Source organism: Dasypus novemcinctus, chromosome 22 (genome assembly GCF_030445035.2).
Source record: "Dasypus novemcinctus isolate mDasNov1 chromosome 22, mDasNov1.1.hap2, whole genome shotgun sequence".
Lineage (NCBI taxonomy): Eukaryota > Metazoa > Chordata > Mammalia > Cingulata > Dasypodidae > Dasypus > Dasypus novemcinctus.
In genome coordinates, this window is record NC_080694.1 from 67541348 (window position 1) to 67559987 (window position 18640).

General features: G+C 43.6%; 1 protein-coding gene and 1 pseudogene across 1 annotated transcript in view; one reads left to right on the forward strand and one right to left on the reverse strand.

Moving 5' to 3' along the window:
• Nucleotides 1-18640, forward strand: part of LOC101432742 (patr class I histocompatibility antigen, A-126 alpha chain-like) — a 52245-nt gene that overhangs the window by 12845 nt on the left and 20760 nt on the right. The gene's annotated exons all lie outside the window — the stretch shown is intronic.
• LOC101432287 (neuroepithelial cell-transforming gene 1 protein pseudogene) lies at nucleotides 10841-12101 on the reverse strand (annotated as a pseudogene).

The following is an 18640-nucleotide window of genomic DNA, read 5'->3' on the forward strand; positions in this document are numbered from 1 at the left end:
ATGGAGTGTAGGTTAAGATGCGTAAAGACTTTCGGCTCTGCGACTCTGTCCAGGTACACAACCATGGAGTACTTAGTTCTAGACGCATCCGTGAAAATAGTGACGGACCTCGGAAAGGGGGAGGAAGACGGGAAGGGGAAAAAAGGACTTCGGAAGGGAAATTTGGACACGCCTTGGAGTAGGCGGTGACTAGGGAAATGGCAATTGAAATCGCCTGCAAATCCCTCACACAGTACTTGCATTTGCTCATTATCCCTAATGAGGGAGGTGGTTTCTTTCGCATTAAGCGGCCAAACAATTACAGCAGGCTGAGTTTCAAACGTATGGACGGACAGCTGCACTAAATCGGCTGCGAGAGCGATCCATAGTCTTACTGCGGGGCAGATCTTTTGCATCTTGCTTTTAGAAGGATGGAGCCAGAGGAGGGGCCGTCCTGCCAAAGAACTCCGGTGGGCGTTCCCTTGGTGGGGAGGACCAACGCCTGGAGAGGCTGCTGGGGATCGAACCGCTGGAGGCAGCAGTTATTAAGGGCCTTATCTACAGCGGCAATGGCGGCTCGAGCTTCGGGTGTGATGGCTATCTTTGCGGACACGGCCTAGGGGGGTTTATGACTGGTTTATAAGAGAGCAAATAATGGCTGGAGCTGTGCCGTGGTAACAGACAGAGCCGGACGGACCCAATTGATATTCCCACAGAGCTGCTGGAGCTCTGTGAGGGTGACTCGGTCTGGCACATTTAGTCGCACAGCCATTGGGGTTACATGCTGGGAGATATGGAACCCCAGGAAGGTTAAGGGGGGTTCAAATTTGACCTTGTCATTCTGGATTGTTAAGCCAATGGCGGACAGATTATGCCGAAGTTGAGAGAGGACATACTGCAGCTTCTCATGGGTCTCACATGCAACCAGGACATCATCCATATAGTGAATGAGGTAGCCCAGATCTCGCAAGGGGGCGACTGCCGCGTTCACATACAGCTGGCAGATGGCCAGGCTATTGCGCATGCCTTGTGGAAGGACTTTCCACTGATACCTATCGGCTGCCCCTCAGTGGTTGGGGACAGGAACAGTAAAGGCAAAGCGCGGGCGGTCCTTTTGGTGAAGCGGAATGGAAAAAAAGCAGTCCTTAATATCTAGAGTAGCCACAAAAAAGTGTTTAGGAATGGCCACTGGGTGAGGGAGTCCCGGTTGGGGAGTTCCCATGGGGAGGATATGCTTATTAATCTCCCTCAAATCATGTAGGAGGCGGTATTTGCCAGTGGCCTTCTTTTTAATGATAAAAACGGGCGAGTTGTAGGGACTTGTGGACGGTTCTATATGTCCAGCTTCAAGCTGCTCTCAAAACCAACTCACGAAGAGCTTGGAGTTTGTGGGATGGCAAGGGCCACTGCTCCACCCAAATAGGCTCCTCTGTATCCCACCGCAGAGGAGTGGGTGTGGGAGGTGTTAATTGAGCAGTGGTGCAAACTATTGGGGGGGCTGAGTGGTTAACTGAACACCGCACTCCTCCAGGACATCTCGCCCCCAAAGTATAGTATCAAGGGTGCTAAGGAAGAGGGGCCGGAATGTGACCACATGTCCCTCACCATCCTCCCAGGCAATAGGGTGACTGGCGCGAAGGGAGGTAGAGGAGCCAGTGGCCCCTTGGACGGAAGGGCCTTCTTGAACAGACCACTGGGCGGCGAAATGAGCAGGGAAACAAGAGACCTCTGCACCCGAGTCGAGGGTCCCAGAATACCAGCGGTGGTGAATCTTAAACCTCATGGTAGGCCTGGTGGACGTGATGGGAACTGTCCACATCAGGGCTTTGGAAGGTTGGGATGGGGAGCCTCTTTGGGGTGGGGCTGAGGCCTGCCCCTCCTGGAGTTTAAAGATGGCTGTTGCCGCTGTAGGGGAGGCTGCACACGGCAGTCGCGAGCCCAATGGTACCCCCGGCCGCAGCGGGGGCAGGGGGTAGAAGGGCCCGGTCGGGGCGGTGGGGGGGGAGGAACAGGAGGGCCCGGCAGTGCAGAGACTGCCGGGCATTCACGGGCGAAATGTCCTGGCTCGCCACATCTAAAACAAGAGGAGTTAAGTGCCATGGCTGTCGTGACAGCCTTGGCGAAAGAAGCAGCCTGTTGGTCAAGGCCGTTACAGGCAATTACCCAATCGTCTATCGACTTTTCTCTCATGGGAGCGATCGCCTGTCGACAAATGGGGCTGGCCCCTTCAAGGATAATTTCACGGGCGAGGGCGCACTGAGCCTGTTCATCGTGGACCCTGCGCTCACATGCCCAGAGGACTCTGGAAACATAGGTAGAAAAGTCCTCATCCTTGGTCTGTGTGAGCTTAGTGAACTTGTCAGCACTACTGGCAGTGCAGGCGCGAAAGGCCCGTAGGGCGACCTCGCGAATCTGAAGCCAGAAGCCAGCCGGAGCACGGTAGTAGGCCGCAGCCTGGCTAAACTGACCGGTGCTGGTGAAGGCTTCTGGTGGGTGATTAACACCCCTTGCGACGTTGGCCGCAACCTGCTTTTCAGCCTCGGCATGAAAATGGGCGCGCCAATTTATAAACTGGCCAGGCGTGAGGATGGCACGGGCCAGTTGGAGCCAATCGAGGGGGATGCACAGAAGGGTGGACATCTCCTCTAACAAATGCTGAGCATAAGGGCTGCCTAACCCGTCCTCCTTAATGGCCTTGCGGAGCTGTTTAACACTTTCCGCATCATGTGGGTACCATGGAAAGGGGCGCTGAGGGGTGGGAGTTACGTTAAGGGGAAAGCAGGTGGTAGGAGGCGGCAGGGAGGTAGGTGGAGGTGCCCCGACGGGGGAGGAATACGGGTCCAAAAATAGGCTAGAGGGGGCCGCACATGCAGCAGCTTGCCACGGATCGGATGGAGGGGGCTGCCAGGGGGAGGCGGAGCCGGGGGGGGCCGCTGGCGCGGAGGGCGCGAGAGGAGCCGTTGCCCATGCGGTGTTACAAAATGGCTGCGGGCCGTCCCCAGCGGTGCTACAAAATGGCGGGGAGGGAGCTTCCGGCCCACCCAGGCAGGAAGTCATCGGGGGAGGGAGGGGCAAAGGGACCTCCCCTTTACGAGTGAGGAAGAAGGCAGAAGTTCGCCATCTTCACCGGCGCTCGGCACTGCTAGATTACATTGTTTAGGGGGACAATTTTTGAGCGCGTTATTAAGGCGCTCAACAAGCGACTCAGAGTCGGAATCGGAGTCGGTATCAGAATTCCAATTAGGGTCCCTGTTAAAGTCGCCGTCCTGACAATCACGGCAGCGGCGGTGGCTCGGCCGGGGGGAGTCGATGGTAGGGGCGCCTTGAAGGCAGGAGCGGATGGTAAAAAGCGCCGGTAATAAGCCAGGAGGGAATCTTTTACCTTCCTGCTCCACAGCAGAAGTGACCCTATCTATAAGGCGAGTATAGGTGTCCGGGTCCCAAAGCTGACACGTGGTAAGCCACAGATTAAAGGGGAGAAGAAGGTCCCAATACACTTGAAGCTGTTTCAAAGAGATCTTACACCGGTGAGTGTCTAGGAGACCGGCGAGGGCCCGAACTTGTGGGGCTTGCTTAGCAGATAGGATGTTACCCATTGCTAATGGCCTTTTGGAGCCGATAAGAAAAGGGGCCCTTACCTTGAGAGCGCGGTGATGGGAGCCGAGGTGCGCGGTGAGACGAGGGGTCGGAGCCGGTGGGGCTCCGACGGTGGTCGCGGGCCAAGAGAAGGCCCCGACGAGGGGAGGGCGGGACGACGAGCAGTGGAGCAAGGCAAAGGGGAGCAAGCGTGGAGGGGAGGAGGCAGAGGTGAAGGCAGGGGTGGAGGTGCTCAGGCACACGCTCCTGAGAGTTTTATTGGTGCCTCTTAATCATAGCGGGTCGGTATAAGCCCCCGACATGGAAGGAGAAAGCCATCCAGCGATTCTCCCAGACCGCCGCGGATCATATGAGGTCACCAAGGTTCAGGAGCAGCAATGCAGAGTGAAAAGATAGGGGTGAGAAGAGAGGAGGGCGTAGGGCTGTGGTAGGGTTACTTCAGACATGCAAGCGCGCGCTCCTGAGAAATCCAAGGCTCCTCTTAATCATAGCGGGTCGGTATAAGCCCCCGACATGGAAGGAGAAAGCCATCCAGCGATTCTCACAGACCGCCGTGGATCGTATGAGGTAGCCAAGGCTCAGGTAGCAGCAATGTTGCACGAGAGAAGTCCCAAGGTGAGAAGAGAGGAGGGGGTAGGGCTGTGGTAGGATTACTTCAGACGTGCAAGCGCGCGCTCCCGAGAAATCCAAGGCTCCTCTTAATCATAGCGGGTTGGTATAAGCCCCCGACATGGAAGGAGAAAGCCATCCAGCGATTCTCCCAGACCGCCGTGGATCGTATGAGGTAGCCAAGGCTCAGGTAGCAGCAATGTTGCACGAGAGAAGTCCCACAGTGAGAAGAGAGGAGGGGGGGGCCGCCAGGTTATGGAGTGAGGCTGTGGTGGGGTTGCCTTGCCCCACGTTGGGCGCCAGCTGCGGCGGCTTGCTCGGTCGGTAGAGGTGGGGTCTGGCTGCGGACGAGGGGTCGGTCCAGCTCTGGACGAGGGGTCGGTCCCACCTGGGAAGAGGGGTCGGTCCGGCAGCAGATGAGGGATTGGTCTCACAAGGGGTTGCGCGGTTCGGCTGACGGGGTCGACCGGCGAAGCCGGCGACGAAGGGGTCGCCCGGAGAAGCAGGCAACGAAGGGGTCGCCCGGAGAAGCAGGTGACGAACTGGGGACAAGGGAGGCCAGGCCCTTGTCGGGGGCTCTCAGGACTGGAGGGCGCACGGCAGAAGAACTACCGCGGAGACAAGGTAAACACGCAAGTCCACTTTACTGAGGGAGAGGCAACAGTTTTATAGGGGCTGGGGAAGGCTGATTGGTCGAAGCCACGCCCTGTTCTGATTGGTTGCCAGCGAAAGGTCAGTGGGCGGTACTGGACGGGGAAGGGGTGGTGGTTAGGGATTGGCTGTCGCTGTTGCTGGGGGAAGGGGCAGGGTTTAGGGATTGGTGGCTGCTGTTGCTGGGGTGGAGGGCAGACTTGAGTTTCCCACCCATGCCTGGCTGTTGCTGCTGTCGGGGGAAGGGAAAAGGGAGGGCTGGATTTTTCCGCCCACACCTGGCTGTTGCTGCTGTCGAGGGAGGGGAAAAGGGCAGACTGGAATTTTCTGCCCTGCGCCTGCGCAGGGAGAAGGAAGAAGAAGGGTGCCGCCCCACAAGGCATCCGGTGGCGCCATCTGGGAGGAGGGGCGGCCGCGGAAGCATGGCTGCTGAGAAGGGGAGACCCGAGGGCACTCTGCGCCCATGCCGAGCTTCCTTCAGGGGTGGCGGTGGGCCCGACCAACCACCCTATTATGGGGGCAGTGGAATTAGGCCTACCGCGGCCGCTCCCCTGCCAGGCCAGCAAACCACACTTCAGCCCGAGGGGTGACCGCATTGGGGTATCAACAAATTAAAAAATGAAAAAGTTTTGATTTTGAAGTTTTGATTTTTATCACTGCTATAAGTGTTGTCCTGTATGTACAGTGGCAAGGCAATTTCTTCCATTTGTTCCTCAGTGTCTACATCCTTTCTTTTTCTTTTTCTTTTTCTAATTATTAAGTTTGTCTTCACAAAAGTTTTAGATCACAGTAATTCACATACACAATATATGGTACTCGCACATATCCAGCATCAAACACTTTGTCCCTTCCCCAGCAATGATTTTTTTACATGTTCATATTATATTTGCTGCAACTGATGTACAGATATTGAGACAATAGCTTTCAAACAAGGTTACACTTAGGTTTACATTTTGGTTTACATTTTAGCCTATAGGCTTTTATACATTTTGGTGTAATTTAATGTGCCCTATATTCATCTTTGCATACCTTTGTGGAACACTTCCATTGCCCCATAGTTACACTGATTCCATCTATTCAATACCTCTTTCCCCCTCCCCTCAGGGCTGACAGTGACAATCAATCTTCATTACTTTAAGGATCATATTCAGAGATACTTGCAACTATGTTGAGGGCTTGACATCTTCGAATGCCTTAACCCATTCAGAGCCACCAATTCCCTTGAGAGATACAATTCCTTCTGTTTGAAAACTTCTGTCCTCCACAGGATGTAGGTATACCTTCACTCTTATTTTATGGGTTTCCATCCAATGATATAACCCACTATGACAAAATGAGCACTCACACCCTCCCTAGAAGCCTGCCCTGTGTCAAATGCTCCCCTTTAAGTATATTAAACAGGCAACCTTCCTTATTATATTTTTGAAAATGTTTTCTCAACATTATACTTTCAACCACATACCTGATAATCTCCTATGAAGAACAGTGTGCTTTTTTTCAAACTAAGAAATGTTTCCATACAATTTATTTTTTTATTTTTTAATTTTTTTTCTATTTTTATTTTTTTGTATCTTCTTTGTCTTTATTTTTTAATATTACATTCAAAAATTATGAGGTCCCCATTTACCCCCTAACCCCCCACCCACTCCTCCCCCCATAACAACAATCTCCTCCATCATCATGAGACATTCATTGCATTTGGTGAATACATCTCTGAGCACCACTACACCTCATGGTCAATGGTCCACATCATAGCCCACACTCTCCCACATTCCACTTAGTGGACCATGGGAGGACATACAATGTCCCATAACTGTCCCTGCAGCACCACCCAGGACAACTCCAAGTCCCAAAAATGCCCCCACATCTCATCTCTTCCCCCCATTCCCTACCCCCAGCAGCCACCATGGCCATTTTCTCCACACCAATGTCACATTTTCTTCGATTACTAATCACAATAGTTCATGAATAGAATCATCACACAGCTGCAACCACGGAACTGCAATGGTCTTGGCTCTTGGGTAGACTCCTTACCAGGACAAGCTGAGCAGAGGGCATGACCACTTCATCTTTCTTTTCACTCTCCCCCAGTCCATTCAGTGGGTTATGGCAGGATATATAATGCCCTGCATCTGTCCCTGCAACATCATTCAAGACAACTCCATGTCCCGAAAATGCCCCCATATCACACCTTCTTTTACCCTCTCCCTGCCTTCAGCAACTCCTGTGGCCCCTGTCTCCACATCAATGATACAATTCCTTCCATTGCTAGAGTCACAATAATTCCATTGCCTGTTCTTTCTGAGAGTCATTTCTCTGCAGTTCCTAAGAAAAGCCAACATTCTCAATACCACACAGGAATTCTATGGGTTAGCAGCAGGAGAAAAGAGCATGCTGAAAAGCTAAAACACTTACACATGTAAGAAGAAAATGTGTAATTAAAAAAATAATAATAAATAAATATTTAAAAAAAAGAAGAAAATGAAGAGAATTTTAAACAAATGGAATGCTTTGCTTTGATAGTGGTATCTTTTGCTTTTGCACCCAGATCTTGGTCATTTTTTCTCCTGTTTCAAGAGTGCTCAAAAGTGTATATTTCCATAAGTTCAGGATTCTATTATGCCCACTGGAAGAATCTTATTTATTGTTCAGATATGCTATATCTTTGTTAGAAGAATCCTGATATTTAAAAAATATTTTTTATTACAGAAGTTATGAACTTACAAAACAATCATGTGCATGTGTAGAATTCCCATAAACACCTTTCACCAGCACAAAACACCATTCTGGAACATTTGTTAGAGATCATGAGATAGTATCATCAGACTATTACCACTAACCATGGCCCATAGAGTACATTTGACATATTTTTTCCATACCCTCCTATTATTAACACAATACATCTTTGGCATTGATGCAAGGATATTACAGTATTGCTGTTAACTATAGTCATAGGTTATATTAATTGTATTTTTCCCATGCTTCCACATTGCCACAGAAGGATCTTATTTTGTGGTTAAAATATTCTATGTCCTTATTTTCTTGACTATAAATATCAACAACTGAGAAAGATGTGTTTAATATCTGCTTCTCTGTTGTTTTATCAAAGTCTCTGTGTAATTGTGCAATGAATTGCTGGATGCATTAATGCTTAGAATTGTTAGTTTCCAGATAAATTGTTCATTTATAATGCTCCTCTTTATCTAGCCTATTAATACTTTTTGATATTTTCTTTAATATTGATATTGATACAGTGACCTCAACTTTCCCTGGTTGTCATTGCCTGCAGTATCGTTTCAAATCTTTTTTTAAATTTTTGCTCTCTATCAGCTCTCTGTATGTTCTTCTGTTTCTACATATACCACCTTTCCCTCACAAGGAGGCTCCAGAAATCGTACCCTGGACCTCATATATGGTAGGTGGGAGCCCAATCACTTGAGCCATATCTGCTTCCTTTCCTTTAAATCTTTCAGTATCAACATTTATGAGTTCTTTTGTAAGTAGCATAGCTGCATTTTAAAAATCTACTCTAGGAGCTTGTCTTTTGACAAGTGATTTTTTCTGTTTTTGTTTATTATGGCTATTGATATATCAATTTCTATCATGTTATATTGATTGAGCTTTCTTTGTTCCATGGTTTCTCTTTTCCTGGTTTGGAGGTTATGAATTCTATTTCTGTTTGCTCTCAATATATTTTTAAAAAATATTTAATTCATTTACACAGAGAAATCAATTGGAGTGATCTATTTACAATCTTTCCCAATTTTCATTTGGACTGGTCAAATGCCTTTCACATAATAGTCAAAATTCACTTGAATTGACATAATTATAAACATGCCATGATTTAGGACCTTTTGGGCCAGAATTTTTAAAGACCATGAACTCACTGTTATTTTTAACAGAGAAAAATTAATTCTTAATTTCACTATATATCCCCCATGTAAAATTTTACGGTAGATGATTCATTAGTCCTTTTTTCTATCTAATCAATAAATCCACTAAAATTGACTTAATATTGTGAAATTTTCAACACTTCATTATTTATTTTCAAGCTCATTATTTGCAGGTATTATAAACCAAGGCAAAAAAAAGTTCAGTTCCCCTCAAGCTTTCTACAACTTACTATACACCCTCAAGTTTAGACTTTACTATCTTCTTTCACCTTCTGGCACAACCAGACATTTTTATTTTAAGACAAAGTTCCTCTCTTTTCCATTCTTTATTTTTTAACTTGTTACACTTCAGTTTGCCATTCTCTTGCTTTTCAGATGCTAAAACTTTCAACAAAATTCTTAAGGTGGTTTTCTTTCAGTAGTCTGGAATATACTACATCAGTTCGTGTGTGTTCAATACCCCAAAATGCTACATTTTAAAAACTGTAATTTTCTTTTTTTTAAGATTTATTTTTTATTTATTTCTCTCCCTTTCCCCACCCCCAGTTGTCTGGTCTCTGTGTCCATTCACTGTGTGTTTTTCTGTGGGAATCTGTGTCTCTTTCTCTTGCATCATCTTGCTGCAGCAGCTCTCTGTGTGTGCACAGCACCATTCCTAGGCAGGCTGCATTTTTTCACATTGGGTGGCTCTCATTATGGGGTGCACTCCTTGCATGTGGGACTCCCCTATGCGGGAGACACTCCTGCATGGCAGGGCACACTCCTTGCATGCATCAGAACTGCCCATGGGCCAGCACATCACATGGGTCAGGAGGTCCTGGGTTTGAAATTTTGACCTCCCACTTGGTAGACAGACCCCCTATCCATTGCGCCAAATCCACTTCCCTGTAATTTTTTTTTATTTGGCTCAAAAACTGTATGTCTTGGTTTCACTTGGTAAAGTTAATATTATTTAAGGAAAAAAACATATACATACACTTTTTTAATAAAAAGAGAAATATTTAAAAGACATGCCAATTTGAATGAATTTTAAAGAAAAAATAAAAGCAAATATTAAAAACTACTCTACAACAATAAAATAATTAATAAATTTCCGAGTTAAATAGACAAAAATGAGGATATACAATTAAAACAAATTAACAGCATTCCATTTGATATAATGAAAAGATTTAAATTTTATGGTTCTCCACAAAGATTATGTTTCAATGTGAATTTAGATACAACATATGTATATCCCACACAGATTTTTAGGTGCCAATGTTAAAATTTCAAATTCTGCATGCAAGACATACCAAAGAAACACTGGTAAAACACAAATATCCACAAAATTCTCTAAGTTTTGGCAAATATTGTAAATATCACAATTGGTTGGTATTGAAAAGTCATGATGAATCCAGACTTAGAGAAAATCTATTTATTAAGAATTTTATTTGATTAAAAATACCAAACTTACATGTTATAAATGAACCCAGAAAATTGTGTCTTAAAAGAAAGAAGACTAATTTAATGGTAATCAGTGTAGCTTTAGATGCCATTGGGGAAAAAAATCCAAAAATCATAGAAAATGTTAAGACTGGTATAGGGAAGTGACTGTGGCTCAAGCAATTGAGTTCCTTTCACCATGTGGTTTAATCCCTGGGACTTGCCAATAAAAAAGAAAGAAGAGAGGGCAGCACACCTGGAGAGGCAACAAAAAGATATGATAACACAACTAGATAAAAAAAAACCAAAAGACTACTATAAAGTAACCCTACCATGCTCCCATGCTCACATTACAAGAAAATAAAAAACTACCCACTTGTAAATTGGAAGCTTTCTTTATACCAAGGTCTCTTTCCATTTGCCACTTAACTGGGCTTTGTCCTTGGTTTGGGAGCCAGGCTAAATCTGGTGTGTTTCTACAATCTTCTGTGTGGACACTGGATCTACATTCTGAAGCATTTCCATCAACTTCTGCCTGAATAACACTAGAAACAGCTGGTGCCCAGTGTTATTGATGCTCTGAGCTCTGATGATTGACACAGTAGAGTTGTTCTCTTTGTACTCTTCACTGAGCTCTGGTCAATCCTAAGGTCTGTGAACTGTGGACTGCTGGACAGGGCAATAGTGGTTCAAACATGATGGAACCACAGATGCCTTTGGAACACGTCATTGACTTGTAGAGGGTGAGTTTGGCTGGGACAGAGGCCTTGGAAGTGAGCTCTAAAGATATGATTACTTTTTCCAAGTTGCTGAAAGCCCCTCAAAAGGATCTTCCCATTCTCACATCTCCTCCTCAAGTCTCCTAAGACCATCTCTGGACTGGGAACGGTGGCTGGGAAACTAGGTAAAAGTGACCACATTTCATCTAACAGGCTGAGTCCAAAGCAAGATGTCTTGAAAGAGGAAAATGTAAAGTTTATGTCCATTTGTATTCTCCAACTCCCATAGCAAAGCAAACCTTTGCTTGCTTCAATTCTAGGTCCTCTGTTTTTCATCTAGTTATTTCAGTTTATCATTGTAACAATGGTATTTGTATTCATTTTTCTTCAACCTGGTGCTATAGAGAAGTCCTTGTATTATCAGTACAGTGTCCTCCAGAAGCTGACCATCAAGATGGATTGGGGTGTGTCTGGGAATTTCTCTTAACAGAAAAGGGTATTTGACTAGGCAACTTCAAGGAATACATAGGAAGCTCCAAAGCTCTAGTTTTTGACTGAAAGTAGACTCAGGACATTGCTGGAGGAAGTCTTGGACTCTTGCACCTTGTTTCTTTTGATCAAGAGGGGCTTTGGCTGCCATCTGGTCTCTACAATAGGTTCTCTAGGCATTCAAGCATAAGAAGGTGACCAGTCGGCTCTACTGCCCCAGTGGGCTTGGCTGTTTCTCCTAGTGCTGCCAACAAATGACCAAATATATGTGTGAGTTCCTTTTCCAATGTACAGATGACCTTAACATGGGGTCATGGTAGGCCTTTCTGGCAAGCTTGAGACCCTCAATTAAATCCTGTACACCTTGGCCATTTCATATATTGCCTATGATGTTTGATTTCTCAGGTTGTCAGAGACTCCTTCATACTGATGGCTGACATCTCTGATTAAAGTACACAATTTCTTATTTTCAAGGTGTTGGGACTGTCGATCTGCTGTATGACTTCTGAGCAGAAGCTGGGGATCTGTTATCAGCATGGAGGGTAAATGACTGTATTGTTGGACCAAAGCTTCTGACTGCTCCATTACTTGCAGGAGGGATTAACATTGCCAAGGATGTGACCTAAGCTAGAGGTCTACCTCTTTTATGGCTCTTGTTCTCTGAGGGCTTATTGTTGATATCTAGGACTCAAATAGTCTTCTTAGGAGGAAGAGGACCTCCAGTCTCATCATTTGCCACCATGCTTTACCAGACCTCCCTGGTATTAATCCACATCTGAGTCAGCCCTACAGCCAATTAAAATGCCATGGTGGTAACTTATGTAGGACACAAAATTTCCATTTTAACCATTTTCAGTGTACAATTCAGTGGTGTTAATAATATTTAAAGTAGTTATACTACCACCACCACATCCACATCTCTATGGAGAGTCAAGGATGCAGTGGATGCAGCAGAGCACCTCCTTTGCCTCTGGAATTAGGCTTAACATCCTTGTAAGGTCAGGGGATGGAGACTTGGTGCAATAAAAGAGGGGGTCACACTGGCCAGGAATAAGGAGTGCACATTTAGAAGTCATCCATGGCACAGAAGAGAACAGGGGAGCCATTCCCTTCCTAGAAGCCTTCCAAGAAATGAATGTACCATGATAGCTGTTTCATCAGTGTGGCAGGAACCCTTAAGAGAACAATCAACAAACACTTGGTACTGGACTGGCACCACACCTGGGTTTCCTGCAGAGGTGCTTCATGGCATGGGCTCAGAAAGCCCTGCTGAAGGTGAGCTCAATATATTCATTAAAAACACACAAAGAGGAGACACTCCCTCATCAGGAGTCACAAACAGGAGCACAACTGAAAAAGAAGGATTAAAGGACTAAAATGAAAGAAGAGAAGATTAAAATCTCATAGAAAATAACAAGTTGATTTTTAAAAAGGAACAAGCAGAAATTCTAGACATGCATGCATGGTGAAAGAAAATAAAGTCTTATAGACTTGGTTAAACAATAGATTAAATACAGCTGCAGAGAAAGTTTATGAACTCTGAGGAGATGAACCAAAATACAGCACAGAGAGATAAAGAGATGGAAAATAAGAAACAATTATAGAGGTTTTGAGAATGGAATGTGGAGCTCCAAAATGTGAATTATGATTTCTGGTTGGAAAGAAGAGTAACAATGGGGTATTGACTATGGATTTTCTAGAACTGATGAGAGAAACCAACCATAAATCCGAGAAACACAAGTCTGAACAGGATACATAATGACAGTCTGCTCCTAGGCACATTATAGAGAATTTGAAGGAAACAGAGACAAACAAGAAGTCAGATCACCTTGCAAAGAGCAATTAAACCATCAGCCAACTTCTCAACTGCAATGGAATAGTTTCTCCAAATCTCTGAGAAAATACCTGTTAAACTAAATTTCTATTCTCAGCAGTACCACAGGTATAGGATGAGGATGAAAGAAAATTCACCAAGTGAAAAAAAGGTAGTTTACCACAAACTCTTGCTGAGACACCTAAAAAGATTACATCTCAGTAAGAAGGAAATTAAGCCCAAATGAAGCAGGGGATGCATGAAGCAAAGATGAGCAAGGAGACAAGTAAACACATAAATAAATAGAAGCATCAACTCAATAGGATAACAATAATAATGACTAATTCTGTGGCATATTATCACAAGCTAGGTTCAAGAATCATTTTCAGAAAGATTAAGCATTAAACTTTGAAGGAAATTTTTTAAAATTTTAGAAGATAAAATTGATTATCTTCATGATCTTGAGAAAAGGAAAGATTTCTTGAGATAAAAAGCATTTCTTGCAATGGCACAGACTGATAAATTATCCAGCATTAAAATGATGTCCCTCTAGGAGGAGAATGCAATGGGGAGTTACTGCTTAATGGGTACAGAGTTTCTTTTGGGGATGATGAAACGTTTTGGAAATGGATGTGGTGATGATTGTAGCACAACCCTTTAAATGTAATCAATACCACTGAATTATACACTTAAAGATGGTTAAAATGGGAAACTTAGTGTTCTATATGTTACTGCAATGAAATTTTTTAAAAAATATATTAAAAATTAAGAACTTTGGATTATCAGAGACACAGAAAGAGAGTGAAAGGACAAGTCACAAACTGGGAGAATATATTCTCAATACATAAAACTGACAAATGACTTCAATCCAAAGTGTATGCAGAACTACAGAGGAAAACGTAGGAGACAATTCCAGAGAAAAATGAACAAACTCCCCACCTCCAAGACTGTAGGCCTTCAATGTCATCATCATCATCATCATCATAATCACCACCATTACATTAGTAAGCCAAAGGGATTTTGTATAAGGGATATTTATTTAGGGTTGAAGCTTACAGTTACCAGGTCATAAAGCATAAGTTACTTCCCTCATCAAGTTCTATTGCCACGTGTTGGGGCAAGATGACTATCGATGTCTGCCAAGAGTTCAGGCTTCTTGCATTCCTCTTCCTGGAGGCTTTGTTTCTCTATGGGCTCAGCTGCTCTGCTCTCTTGTCTCTAAAGCTGCAAACTACCAAATGGCTCATCTCTCTTCCCTGGGGCTTATCTCTTTCCTCACAAACAAGTCCCTCTGTATGCTTACTTCCTGGGGCTCCAGCTCAAAACTCCAACATCAAAACTCCAACCTTAAAACTTCAACTCTGTCCTTTGCCATCTCTTTTATCTGAGTCCTTGCTCACCAAGGGGCAGGGACTCGACACACTACTGAAGTGGCGATATCTGCCCTAATCATAATTCAATTACCCCAAGTGCAGACCAGTTTTCAAAACATAATCCAATATCCATTTTTGGAATATATAAATAATGCTAAACTGCTATGATCATCATTGACATCATCATCATAATCATCATCAGCATCATATCATCATCGTCGTCATTATCATAGTCATCATTGTCATCTTCATTGTCATCGTCACCATTGTCAATATTGTCATCATCATCACTGTTGAGCGCTTCACTATGCTAAGCTCTTCTACATGTCTTGTCTCATTTATTCCTCTTTAGTGCAAGGAAGGAACCACTATCCTTTCCCAGTTGGAGAGCAGGGGTCTAGAAACTCCCAGCAACTAAAAGGACCTCTCTAAGGTCACACAGCTAAAACATGAGTCAAGTGCACAACCAGGGGTCTTCCTACTTCTGGAGCCCAAGTTTTTCACTACTGACCATAACAGTGAGAGTCCATCATTTCCTCAAGAGACCTGGAAGGAAGAAGATAAAACTTACCCCAGTTCTCTGAGAAACAGGGAGAAACTTAGAGGGTAGAAGCAACACTCTTCCCCATGGTGCACAGCTCCTTGAAAAGTAGTTAGGTCAGGAGGCCGAGGAGCTGGGAGGATCGTCAGTGCCCTAGGACCTGGCAGAAGACATGCTCCCCAAGGTTAAAGTTACTGGCAGAGCCAGAGCAGAGCAGGCTCACACCTGCACATTTGTAGCCATCTTAATCCTGCTTGTTTTTTAGGTTCATTCACCCAGTCTCAGAATCCCTCTACAAGGGCCCTCTGTGAGGGGGTGATGCTGGTGGCAATGGCTTTATTGTATTCCCAGGATAATTAGCTCTTGTATCTTCTTCTAACAGTGGGAGAATTTACAAAGATAAGCTTCACTGTAATAGCCCTATAGTCATAAATTAAAAGGAATTCACACAGTAGTTCTCATTAGTTCTATTTTTTATTCTATTATTTATAGATATAAAATACATCTATATTTTTTTAATTGCCTGCTCTGGTCTTTCTCCCCCAATTTCCCACCTCCTCTTTCCCTGCAGGGAAACTGCACATTTCTTGGAATACTGAGGACACTCAGCTCTAGAGATTAGCAGAGACTTGGCTGTGAGAAACCCACACCATCCATCAGTCTGGTTCTGAGGATGAGCTCGGCTACATCAGGTATCTTCATCTTTGACCTCTCAGGCATAGATGATATAAACAATAGACTTGAAGTTGTCCTCAATATATTACAGGGACAGAGGGAAGCCATTGTATATCCTGCCATAACCCACTGAATGGACTGGGAGAGAGTGTAAACTACAGCATAAACTATAACCCATGTGATGTAGCAGTGTTCCAAAAGGTATTCACCAAATGCAATGAATGCACCACACTAATGAAAGAAGTTGTCCATGTGGGAGGTGTGGGGATGTGGGGATGTGGGGAGTGGGGATAATGGGAATCTCTTACATTTTCTTTTGTCTTTTAATGTCATTTATTAGCCTTTTGTAATTATAAAAGTATTAACTGATTATTAGAACAAAAACACTCAGAAATTTAAAAAATGGAGTAATGTTTAGTCTACCTTCTTCATTAAAATCTTAATAAAACTTAGGATCACATGGATTGGTATTCTGATTTTTCAAAAATTTTTTATTTAATTACCTTTTTTAAAGATAGATGACAAAAATATTTAATTAAAATTATGAGTTTCCCATATACTGTACACCCCACCCCTGTTACATTTTTAATGTAACATTTTGTGTGATCTATGTGTCTTTTAAAAATTTTTAAGGAAATGGAAAACAAAACAAAAACAACAACAACAACAAAACAATAGAAAAGTGAGGATTTCCCTGCCTCTAAGTAGGTTCTGTTTGGTGCATATGAAGTAGTTCACACCTTTTTAACTCTGACACTCAGACTAGCTGCATGAGGCATCATCACCAAGCCTACAGCCAGGTCTCATTCTGGAGAAATCTGCCCCAACTTCATCAGCATGGCTGAATGCCATGTTCTATGCCAGGAACTGTGCCACACCTGGAGCTGTTATTCCCCTTGGGCCTCACCATGGTCCCATATCTCTATTTCCACAGGAGGAGACTGAAATTCAGAGGTGTTAAGTAACATGCCTCTGGCAGAGAAGGAATTTGAACTGTCTTAATAATGATGTCAAGGGAGGTGGACTGTACCAGGCACTGCTGGACACAGCGATTATCCTAGAGGTTGATCCCTTCTCCAGACACCCAGCCACCATTGTGTCTGGCCACAAAGCAGCACCAAGGCTTTTAAAAGCCATCCTCAGGAATTTAGAGTTTGGAAATTCATCATAAGACTGAAGGAAGAGAGCTGTGACCTGAAGCCTACCTCAAAGTTTGGGCAGATCATTGGCACCAGCCTACCCAGGAGCTCCTCAGAAACACAGCATCACAACCCCCCTTCTAAATGTGAATCTGCAGGACCCAGTTGCCCCCTTGTGCCCTCTAAACACTCTGAGCTTTGAGAAGCTCTTTACAGATCATGGCAGCACAACCAAGAAAGCCTGGGCAAATTGAAGTAAAAAAAAATCTATAATTACTTAGCACTCCAACAGTGAATGATAGAGAGTTTATCTCAGGAAGGCCACGATAGTTTAATATCAGAAAATCTGATAAGGGGATGACTAGATCCATGGACAGATAGTGACCATCTCAAGGATGAAAAAAGGTATTATTTGAAAAACACTAAGAAAACTAGAAATGAAAAGGACTCTAACTTGATAAGGATGTCTACCACAAAGCCACAATGTTCATTCTACTAACAGTGACCTCAGTGAACTTAATTCACGGTAGGAGAAGGCGTAGGCTGCCCTCTGTCATGGCTACAGTGCAACACCATTCTGGAGGGCTCAGCCCACACAACAAGGTGAGAAAAAGAAGAGTGATTATGACTAGAAACAGAGTCAAAAGTGTTATTTTCAGAGATGAAATAATGACAATTTCTACAAACAGCCCTGCAGTATCAATACACTATTAGAATTAATATTAGAGTGTGAAAAAAATAGCTGAAAACAAGATTGACTTAGAAAAACAAATTACGAGAAAACAAAATTTAGAATAGTAATAAAAATCATACAGATATCATATAGCCTATGAAAAATGCACAGACCTTATGAAGAACTCATTTTGGGTTTTTCCTTATAAAATATTTCAGACCTACAATGAGTGCTCTAAGGAACCTAATGAATAACCATGTACCCAACACCCAAGCACATCCAGTCTGTATCTTTTGACTAATGGGATTTAGTTTTTCCCTAGGAGATAAAGCATTGCAGTTATATCTTTCCAACCCTATATCCATTCTACCTTCCCCACCCAATGTAACTTCTATGACTTATTTTTATGCTATTACCATCTAAATATTTCCCTTAAATAATATGTAGCATTGTTTTGCATGTTTACTGCCTTTTACAGTAAGAGCTATCCATATACTTAATTTGTATTTTTGGTTGTTCAATGGTTTGTTTTTGAAATGTATCCATGCAGAGACATGTAGCTGTGTTTCATTCATTTAAACTACTGTGTTGGTGTACTTTATAAATAGAATGTAATTTATTGTCATTCCATAATTTAAACTGTGCTGTAGTACTGAACAATTTTGAATTTATCTCCTTGTACACATGCATGAGTATTTCTCTAGTGGGAGAATTACTGTGTGATACGCATGTTGCTACGTATTGCCAAGTTTTTCTATGGAGAATGTTTCAAAATCCTACTAAAAGTTATAAAACTAGATCTAATATATGGGGAGGAACAACATGCTTATTAGATAAAATAATATCTATTTTCTCCAAATCCAATAAAATATGAACCTGTGTCAATATAATTTCGGTTATCTACAGCAGGATTTTTTTTTTAAATTGACAAATTCTCAAGTATACATGGAAGCAAAAATCGTATGACTACCTAAGATACATTTGAAAAAGAAGAGCCAAGAGAGGTGTGTAACCTACTGGATGTTCAGCCATGAAACAGGATGCACTGGTCAGGAAAAGAAGGATGC